This window comes from Tenrec ecaudatus, chromosome 4, assembly GCF_050624435.1.
Source record: "Tenrec ecaudatus isolate mTenEca1 chromosome 4, mTenEca1.hap1, whole genome shotgun sequence".
NCBI classification, from domain to species: domain Eukaryota; kingdom Metazoa; phylum Chordata; class Mammalia; order Afrosoricida; family Tenrecidae; genus Tenrec; species Tenrec ecaudatus.
Window position 1 is genome coordinate 111,627,722 of NC_134533.1, and position 10,054 is coordinate 111,637,775.

The 10,054-nt window shown below is 41.2% G+C and overlaps 1 non-coding gene across 1 annotated transcript; it reads right to left on the reverse strand.

The window, feature by feature from the left end:
* Positions 1-4,221: 4,221 nt before the first annotated feature.
* LOC142447511 (U6 spliceosomal RNA) lies at positions 4,222-4,329 on the reverse strand. The gene has a single exon (XR_012784208.1). It is a non-coding gene; the product is annotated as a U6 spliceosomal RNA (small nuclear RNA).
* Between the last annotated feature and the right edge of the window lie 5,725 nt (positions 4,330-10,054).

The following is a 10,054-nucleotide window of genomic DNA, read 5'->3' on the forward strand; positions in this document are numbered from 1 at the left end:
GGTTGCCTCTTTCGAGGCGGCTCTTATGAAGTGCCCAGAAGGGGAGGGATGTGTGGCTCCAGGAAACTGCAAGTGTTCAGTCCCCGAGAGCAATTGCTTAAGGCCAGAGGATCCTGGAGTCCTTGGATGGTTTTGTTTGGTAGAACAGTCAAGAGGTGGGAATACGTCTCCAATCTTTAGTTTCCTATCCATAAATGTATGATGAGCACCACTGCTCCTTTCTGCCTACCATCCAACATGTGGAGAAGCATTCAATCCCTGCCACACACAGAGGGAATTCCAGGTTCTCGGCAGGTGAGGTTCCATCTGCTTCTCAGCCTCTACCCCCATATGTGTTCCCCAGGAATTGAAGGACCACTTGTGTCAGTCCCGGTAGACTAGAGAAACAAATCCATAGAAACTCATATGCATATAAGAGAGAGCTTTAAATAAAGGGTAATTATACATTAAGAAAGCATCCCAACCCAGTCCAGTCCAAGCCCACAAGTCCTATATGAGCCCAAATATCTGATACCAACCTATAAAGTCCTCTGCAGACTGATGAAACACATGCAATGATGACCACCAAATGCAGGATGATCACAGGCCAGTGGGTAGAAAGTCTTTAGATCCACTGGCATTGTAAGTATCTCAGTGCTGGCAGGGTTCTCTACATGGCTTTTCCAGGTCCATGGTCTGGCTGCACGAGCGTAGGACCATGTGGCATCTCCTCAGGGATGTGTCACAGGGAGTCAACCTGTGTCTTGTGAGTAGAGTGTCTCTAAAGGAGTGAGGAGAGAGAGAGAGAGAATGTCTCCCATCTCCAAGGAGGAAAATACAGACGTTCCCAGAATTCTCAGGAAAAGGCCATACTCACTCAGAGGCCTCATTAGTTATATCTTTATTGGCAGGCCAGACTCCACCCCTTCACTCTTAATCCCCTCAAATTGACACTAGATTATGTAACTACCACACCACTTATAAGTAAGACCATTCTCATCCTCCACCTGTTCTCCCATCACTATAGACCCAAATCCTCAATCTCTCCTTACATCTAAGTAGATCAGAGGCATCTATCTACTATGACCCTCTGCCCAGCAGCACAATTGGACTGATATATCTATAGCTTGAACAGTCAACTTTTCATTGAAATAGAGCAATATAAAGTTAGCCTCTCTTCCTTCTCTTGGAAATCGCCTCAAAGCAACAAGGAGACTGAAAGAAAGGAACACTAACTCCATATTCACAGAGTAGGAGAGAACTGAAACTTGAACTCATGAGTGGAGGAATGCAGCATCAACGCAAATAAAGATCAAGTTAGAAGAAGAGAAAAATCCCCAGCAGCAGAGCTACGGCAGAATTTTTGGGAAGCCTCCCTGACGATGAAAAACCCAATCCCTTGCTTTCAAAAGCAAGTATGGAGTATCGAAGACCTCTGGGTGGGTCTCTGCGGATTACACAAGAGGATGTCACCTTTGGTGATTAGACTTGGAGGTGGTAAAAAGGAAAAGTATAAATGCAAGGAACAGAAGACTCTCTGGAGCCAATTCCATGAAGAGATGGTAGGATGAAACAGGATGTTGCACCATTGTGTTAGACAGGGTTCTCTAGAGAAGCAAAACCAGGACACTTACATATATTTCAACTCACTTCCGTTAAACAGTAAATAGCTAGAAGTCTTTCAATTCATGAGGGCTACTGGATCCATGGTCAAGGAAGCAGACAAATGAGTCTTCCATAAAGTAATGCAGGCAGTCCGGCCACAGGCAGCAAACTGCAGGGCAGGTAACCAACAGTCAGCCAGATGACAGGGTCTGACAGTTCCCAGCTCAAGTGATATATACACTAGCAGTGTGGCAAAGCAGGCCTCAAAGGAACCTTAAGCTCTAGCGACATGGTCCATGGGTTGGGTGTCCCACAGGTAGTGTAGTTCACAAGTTGAAGCAGAGAATCAGCCAAGGCAGCCACATGCGGGTCCAACCAGCAGAGAGCAAGAGAGAGTGAGATGAGGCTCACCGAGCCATTTATCCATTTGCCCAACAATCAACCTGGACTTTATTAATCCCACATGTTCTTATTGACCAAGTTGGCACAATAAACCTACCTATCACAACCATCAAGCCATATTTTCAAGAAATGGCTATATTTTTTTTACTGTGCAGAGAAGGGATGCTTAGCCTACAGAACAGTCCCACGACTGCTGACTAGAAAGGAGTCAAAAGTAAGCAAACTCATACCGAAATGCTAACCTGCAATGAAGTCTAGTCCTCCACACACACACACCAACTGCAAACAGCTGGGCCAGGCAAGAAGAAACACCATGGGATTTACACAAGGAAGATGAGAGAGAAGAGTAGACGCAGAGGAGGTATCAGAAGAATGTTTTCACACCGCAAATAAAAAACGTGTTACCAAATGTTTCACCATAAGTTGTTTAGAGCAATTTGGCAATTATCTCAGCGAAGCAAAAGTGGCTATTAGAGCTAAGAGAGGAATCAATGTCTACAATATAAAAATAGGACAAAAGAGGGGGTAGGAGATAATTTTGATACACAGAGAAGTGATAGAGATGGTTTAAAAGGAGGGGGGGGGGGGTTAAGCATGATAAATAAAGTTGTACTCATGAAGGTAACTACCAGAAAAAAATACAAGCCGTCCCAATCATCAGAAAGAAAGAGGGGGAAAAACACATAGCAAGATCACTGGTATTTTTCAACAAACATAAAAGCAGGAAGCATACCATAAAACAATGAAGAAATTTAAACCAAACATATCATTATGTGCTAACAAGCTATACATAGTTATTAAAAGGAAACGACTTCAGATTGTACCGCAAAGAATACCCAACTCGGCTTCCTATAAAAATCACATCTAAAGCAAAGGCATTTAGAAAGGCTGAAATAGATAGTCAATATCATACTAGATGCACAGAAAAATGAAGCAACTCATAATCTTAACATCAGAAAGCCTGAATTCAGAGGAAAAGCACTAACTGAGACAAAGAAAGAGCATTTAAAATACTGAGAGGTACAATTCATAATTAAGTGACAATAGTTATGACTACTGATGCAAAAAATCACATGGCATTAATATTTACTAAGCAAAAGTAACAGAAGAAATAGGGAAAACCAGCTTGGTAGTAACAGTGTTTAATTCAACTCTCTGTGATCAAATGAATAATAAACAAGGTTACAGAAGATTCCCCCTCTCAACAAAGGGTCACTGCATTGTTTAAAATCAGGAGACATGTAAGTCAGGGTTGTAGCCTTCCACCATACGCATTCAGTCTGTATGCTGAGCAAGTCATCCAAAAAGCTGATTGTCTGCCGAAGAACGTGGCATCAGGATGGGCGAAAGTCTCATGAACAACTTGTGATATGCAGATAGCACAGCTTTGCTTACCCCAAACCAAGGGTCCTTGAAGCACTTGCTGATGAAGACCAAAGACTAAAGCCGTCAGCATGGAAAACAAGTCAGTATAAAGAAAGACACCCCCAGCATTCCTGGTCCAATGGACAACATCAGGCTATGTGGAGAACAGGTCAATACAGTTCCAGATTTCATTTCACTGTTCCATAGTCAAAGAAACAGCAGTCAAGAGATCAAACAGGTTATTACACTGGGAAAACAGGCTACACAGACCTCCCTAATGTGTCCCAGAGCAACGATGCCTCGTTGAGGACTAAGGTGCATCTGGCCCCAGCCATGGTCTTTTCAGTTCTTCATAAGTGTGTGAAAGCTAAACAACGAAGAGAGGAGACTGCAAGAATCATGAATGATAGTACAGGCAGAGAATATTGAAAGTGCCATATGTGGACTGCCAAAAGAACAAACAAATGTGTCTCGCAGGATGTACAGCCAGAATGCTCCTGGGACGCAAGACTTTGCTTCATGCACTCTGAACACGTTACTAGGAGAGACCAAACCCTGGAAAGGACATGCTTGGTCAAGTAGAGGGTGTGTAAAAAGAGCAAGACTCCAGTGAGAGGGATTGGCACAGAGGCTGTGGCAATGAACTAGAACAGCACAGCACGGTGGGGGGGGGGTGGGGGGGGACGAAGGATAAAGACATCTGCCTGTGTGCATGGATGGGGTCACTCGTTATGACTCAGCGCCGAGTCGATGGAAAAATAAAGAAAATGTCTTGACTTACAGTGCACACTGAGTAAACAGAAGATAAATGTATTCCCTGACCATATTGCACAGAGAAGTAGAAGTGAATAATAAAATAAAGATAAATAAGTAAAAAGCCTTCACCACTTGAATTCCGCATGTCATCCTTGCTCAGGGGCCATGCTAATCTTCTCGGTACCGTTCCAATTTCAATCTATGTGCTGCTGAAGCCAGCACCACCACCTGAATTTTTTAAGCCTTTTAAAAATAAATCTTAAATAAAAAAAAGAAATATAATTAATTGTGGCAGAAGAGCTGGAAGTGATGATAATTAAAGCAATATGTATGAACCCTATGGGATATAGCTCAATATCAAAAGGAAAACATATTGTATAAAACACTAATATTAATAATCCAGAGTGCGGCACTATGAAAAGTTTAAGCCTCCAGTTCTAGAAGCTATAAAACTAATGAAATAAACCATCGGAAAGCAGAAGGAGGCTGTTAAAAGTTAAGAGCAGATAGTGATATGTTACTTTTAAGAAGAAGAAAACTTAGGGCAAATAAGTCCAAGTGCTGGCTCTTGGTAAAATAAGTCAGTAATCTACTTAGTACGGGCAAAATTCCATTAAAAAAGAGGATATGGATTGGATGTGCAGACACAGAAGAAATTAAAAGACTACTCAACTGTTTGTAAATGCATTTGACAATTTCAAGAAAATACACAATTACAGACTGAAAGGCCAACAGTTCAAAACCACCAGTCGACGGTGAAGCTTTCTGCTCCCCTAAAGATTCTCAGGAAATCCTTTCTAGGCAGCTATGAGTTGAAATAGGCCAGATGGCTAAATTGACTTTAAAACAGATAAATTCTAAATACACCGGCTACAAAAGAATAAGGAGGAAAATTTGGCAAAATTTTCCCCCATAAACTTCCAGGCAAGACATTTTTAGAAGATAGTATTCTAAGCCTGTATTTTTTCAAAGAAAAGGGAAACAAGAATTTTGAAAGATATTTAAACTTTCTCAGAGCACAGATAAAGAAGGAAATCTTGTAAATTCTTTTGAAAGAAGCAAACATAACTTTACGTGCACAACCCAATGATAGACCAGCAACCTGATGTACATCAAAGCAAAAGTCTAAATGAAATGACAGGCTAAGACAAAGTAATATTTCCTTCCAATATAGTGCAAAGAAGTATTAAAATCTATTAATACATTCACCATATTAATATATACAAAGAGAAAATTATGACATGATTATATGTCCTCAGATGCCAAATGAACATATGATAGAATTCAATAGCCATCCTTTTTTCACTTTTAGTTTAAATATAAAATATGTACTGTGAAGAGCACAAATCTAAAGGATAGAACTCAAAATATTTTTGTGTTTATACTCAGGGGCTTCAAAAAGTTCACGGGAAAATGAAATTTTCCCAAATGGGACTCTTCCAAGAACTTTTGCAGACCCTCGAATGTGCATTTATATAAGGCACTGATGAGGGAGACGGCACATACCCCGGGTTGGCACTCAAACCCGCTGCCATGAAGTGGGTGCCAACTCATATTGACCTGATAGGCAAGGGTAGAAGTGGCCTTTGGATTGATTTCTGAGACTGTGATTATTTGTGAGACTAGAAAGCTCCGTCTCTCTCTGTCTGGCTTGAGAGGCTGTTGGTATTGAACTTCAGACCTTGCTCATTGCAGCCCAATTCGTAACCACTGTGCCACCAGGCCTCCTCGTAGACTGGCACAGTTGTGGCAATAATGGACTCAATCACAAACAATTGTGAGGATGACCTACGAGTGGGCAGTATCGTACTCTCTTCTACATAAAGATGCCACGAGTTGGACCCCACTGGATGGCGCTAGTCCACAGCCACCACCATGCCAGTAAAGTGATGGTGCATTTCCAGAAGATTCCCCCGTGTACCTTTACAGTCAATAATTCTCCCACGCAAGTAACCACTGGTCCACTTTGATGACTATGAGTTACCTTTGTCTGCTCATGGACTCTACATAAGGGAAATCCTACACCACACATCTTTTGCCACATTAATTTGTTAAAAACTTTTTGTTAAGTCAGAATAGCTAGATACTCTTCTAGCGTAAACTCTTTCTCTGGACCTCAAAGTGTAATTAGTCGATGTTAGAAGCATTTCCATTAATAGAAGGAATACAGAGAAGATGTTCATGGTCTGCACTACAATTTAACAGTGTTCTAGAAATGCTAAGCAACACAACTATAGGAATTAGTTTAGAGATCTTATACAGGAAGGGCTAAAACTATTATTATTTAAATGGGAAACCAACAAAAACAACAAGAACAAAGCAAAGCCACTATAGTAAGACAATTCAGTAAGTTGTCTGGAAAGAAAATATCGCACATTTTTGGATAGATGCTGTCAATTTGATTCCAACTCATAGCGACCCTATGCACAACAGAAAGCAACACCGCCCAGCCCTGCCCCACCCTCACAATTGCTCTTATATTTGAGCCAATTGTGGCAGCCATTGTGTCAAGCCATCTTGTCAAAGGGCTTCCTCTTTTTTGCTGCCCTTCTACTTTGCCAAGCACGATGTCCTTCTCCAGGGACTGGTCTCTCCTGATCACATGCTCAAAGTACGCCAGACCAAGTCTCTCCACCTTTATTTCTAAGGAGCATTCTGGCTGGTGAAAACTAAGGGGAAAAAAAATCAATCCTCGAGTTTCAATATTGAAAGACTTAGGAGCAAAATATTGATGATTCGGGAAGCATCCAAAGAGGATGGAAAGACTGCACAGTCGTCGTACCAACAAGAACTGGCTGCTCTTTCACCTCCTGCATGGTGGACCGATTCTTAGTCTCCTTTCTGTTCTGGAACTGACCCCAGGAAAGTATAAGAATAACAAACCATTTCAGATCAAAAAGGGCAGAATTTACCCCAGGACAAAATCCAAAGGGTTAGGAAAGAAGGAGGCAGTGATGTTACACTGAGGGACATTGCAGTAGGAGAATTAAAAATAAAATGTTCATAAATTGTTTAATGTGAAATGAATGATCTATTCTATAGACAGTCATCAAATGTACGATAGAAAGTTGTTGTTGTTTGTTTTTTTTAAAGACCAGAACAAAAGATTTCCAGAGGTTTGAGAAGACAAGGTAAAGTATTAGGATGAAAGGTGCCAGGAGGTAGAGTTAGAAAACCCAAAGGGAAGAGCATGCTCACGATCTCTCAAGCTGTAAGAGCCGAAGGGGGGAAATGCAAGCCACAAGCTGCAACCATGAAGTCTACTAGTGGGCCAAATCTTGAACAACACCAAAACTACCAACAGAAGATGCAAAAACTACAGAGCCACGTTACTCAATAGAATAGGTTGACATTCAACTACTTCAGGAGGTAAGTAGCATTTGACCAAGAATGGATGGTATTGAAGGTAGAAGTTAATGGTGCATTGGTGAAGAAAAATAGAATCCAGGAATTGACTGAACCAATTATGATGTTACAGCAAAAGGCCATAGCACAGGACGTGTCCATTCAGCAATGTTAAAAAACACTGACCTTGGTCAAGTCTACTGACCTGAACGAGATTTATATTTATTCCTATTCCAAAGAATGGTGAGCCAACAGAATGTAGACATTATTGTACACTATCATCAATATAACATACGAGTAAAACTTTGCTGAAAATAATTTTAACATATTTTATATGCTAAAAATGCAGTACCTCTTATGAGAACTGCTAGAAATGCAAACCAGCTTCAGAAGAGGACCCAGAATCAAGGATGCTATTGCTGATGACAAATGAAGCTTGGTTGAAAGCAGAGAACACCAGATGCTTACCTATGTTTTATTGACTATTCAAAGACATTCACTTGTGTGGATCATAATAAATTATGGATAACATTGAGAAGATGGGATTGGGAAGGAGAAGTACAAAACACTTCATTGGAAAAGACAAAGAGGAAGTCATTATTCAAGAAGAACAGGAGATGCTGATGATTTATGTCGAGAAAGGTGTGTGTCAGGATTGTATCCTTTTACTATATTTATTCAATCCGAATACTGAGCAAAAAATCCAAGAAACTAGATTGTGAGAAGAACAATTCAAACTCAGGATTGAAACCAGACTCATTAACAACCTGCAATATGCAGATGATACAATCTTGCTTGCTGAAAAGTAAAACAGACTTGAAATAGTTCCTGATGAAGATTTAAAAAAACCAACTACAGCCTTCAGAATAGATAACTTAACAAAAAGAATACACACTTCCCACAAATGAACCCATTATAAACATCATGATAAATGGAGAAAAGACTGAAGTTATCAAGGATTTCATTTTACTTGAATTCAAGCAATCGAGAAATCAAAAACCGTATTACCTTGGGCATATCTGCTGCAAAAGACATCCTGAAGTGTCCAAAGGGAAAGATGTGGCTCTGAAGACTAAAGTGTGCCTGACCTCAGCCATGGTATTCTCAATCTCCTCATCTGCATGTCGAAAAACTGAATAGTTAATAAAGAAGACCAAAAAATGATATCTTTGAATCCCAATGTTGACAAAGAATATTAAATAGACCATGGACTGCTAGAAGAACAAACAAATATGTGTTGGAAGAAGTGCAGCCAGAATGTGGGTTGACAAGACTTCCTTCATCTCACATATTTTGGGCATGTTGTCAGGAGAGACCAGACCTTGGGAAAGGACCTCCTATTTGCCGACACGAAAGGTCAGCAAGTGAGAAGACCCTCGGTGAGATGGATCAGCACCGCAACTTGAACCACCACAGTGGGACGGTCTGTGACGATGGTGCAGGACTGGATGGTGTTTTGTTCTGTTGTACATCAGGTCACTATGAACTGACTCAAAAGCAACTAACAACAACAACGATGTATTAAGAACTTTCTGTGTTCTGGAACTTTCTTAGAATATTGCAAGTATTAGTTTCTGTAATCCTAACCCAATGAAGTATCCTTCTTTCTATAGAGCAGCAAACAAAGGCCCAGAAAATTTATTCCTAGCACAGAGCTAGGAAGCACATGAGCCGGATCCAATTCCAACACGTTGATTCTCCAGTCCCAGCAGCATGGCTCTCACCTACATTGCTGTGGACCACTGTTGCTTGGGAGTGGGTGCTGTATTAACATGGATTAAGTTCAGTCCTGGTCCCTCAGAGAACCCAGTAGGGGCACACAGCCTGCGAGCACTTCCTTTCGTCATCATTGTGTGGATGGAAGGCAAAAGCGATGGCATTATGTACATCTCCTCTTGGATTCGCTCTGCACTCAATCTCGCACACCCCTCCTGATTGCTGCTCATCCCACCGCTCTGATTCCCTCCAAGCTGCTGCCATATCATAGCCACATCTCAACAACAGGGAGGCTGTCAGAGTAATGTGCTCCTGCTCACACCATATTCTACATAAATAAACATGTTTATTATAGGAGACTATTTAAACACCCTAATGCAAAAAGAAGATGCCTTTCTAATGCTCTCTTCTGTCTTCAAAGGGCCAAGGCAGGATAATGTCCAGGAACCTTCATGCTCTAGTCTTCCTGGTCGCCTTTCCCACTCAGTCTCTTCCCCCTGATGTGCAGAATGATGACCTTCATCACGTGTTCTGATTGCTTCAGGGCATGTGTTTTCCCTGGGCCTTCACCTATGCTATCTCCCCTGCTTAGGATGTCCAGTGGCACATCCACCTGGCCAACTCCCGCTCTTGCTCCAAAACTCAACTGAAGGATGGGGAGTGAGTATAGATTGAACTGTGCCTCCTCTTAAATATATACTGTAAATATTAACCACTGTATAGGATTTATTTTGTTGTGTTAATGAAACCGTATCTGTACAGAATGTGTCTTAAGCTAAAAAGACAGGATTTGAGATCTAAAAAGATAGGATTTGGCATAGAAGCAAGTAAGCCAGAATGGGGAAGGATAGATACCACATGGAGATGTCCGAGGAAGGCTAAGAAA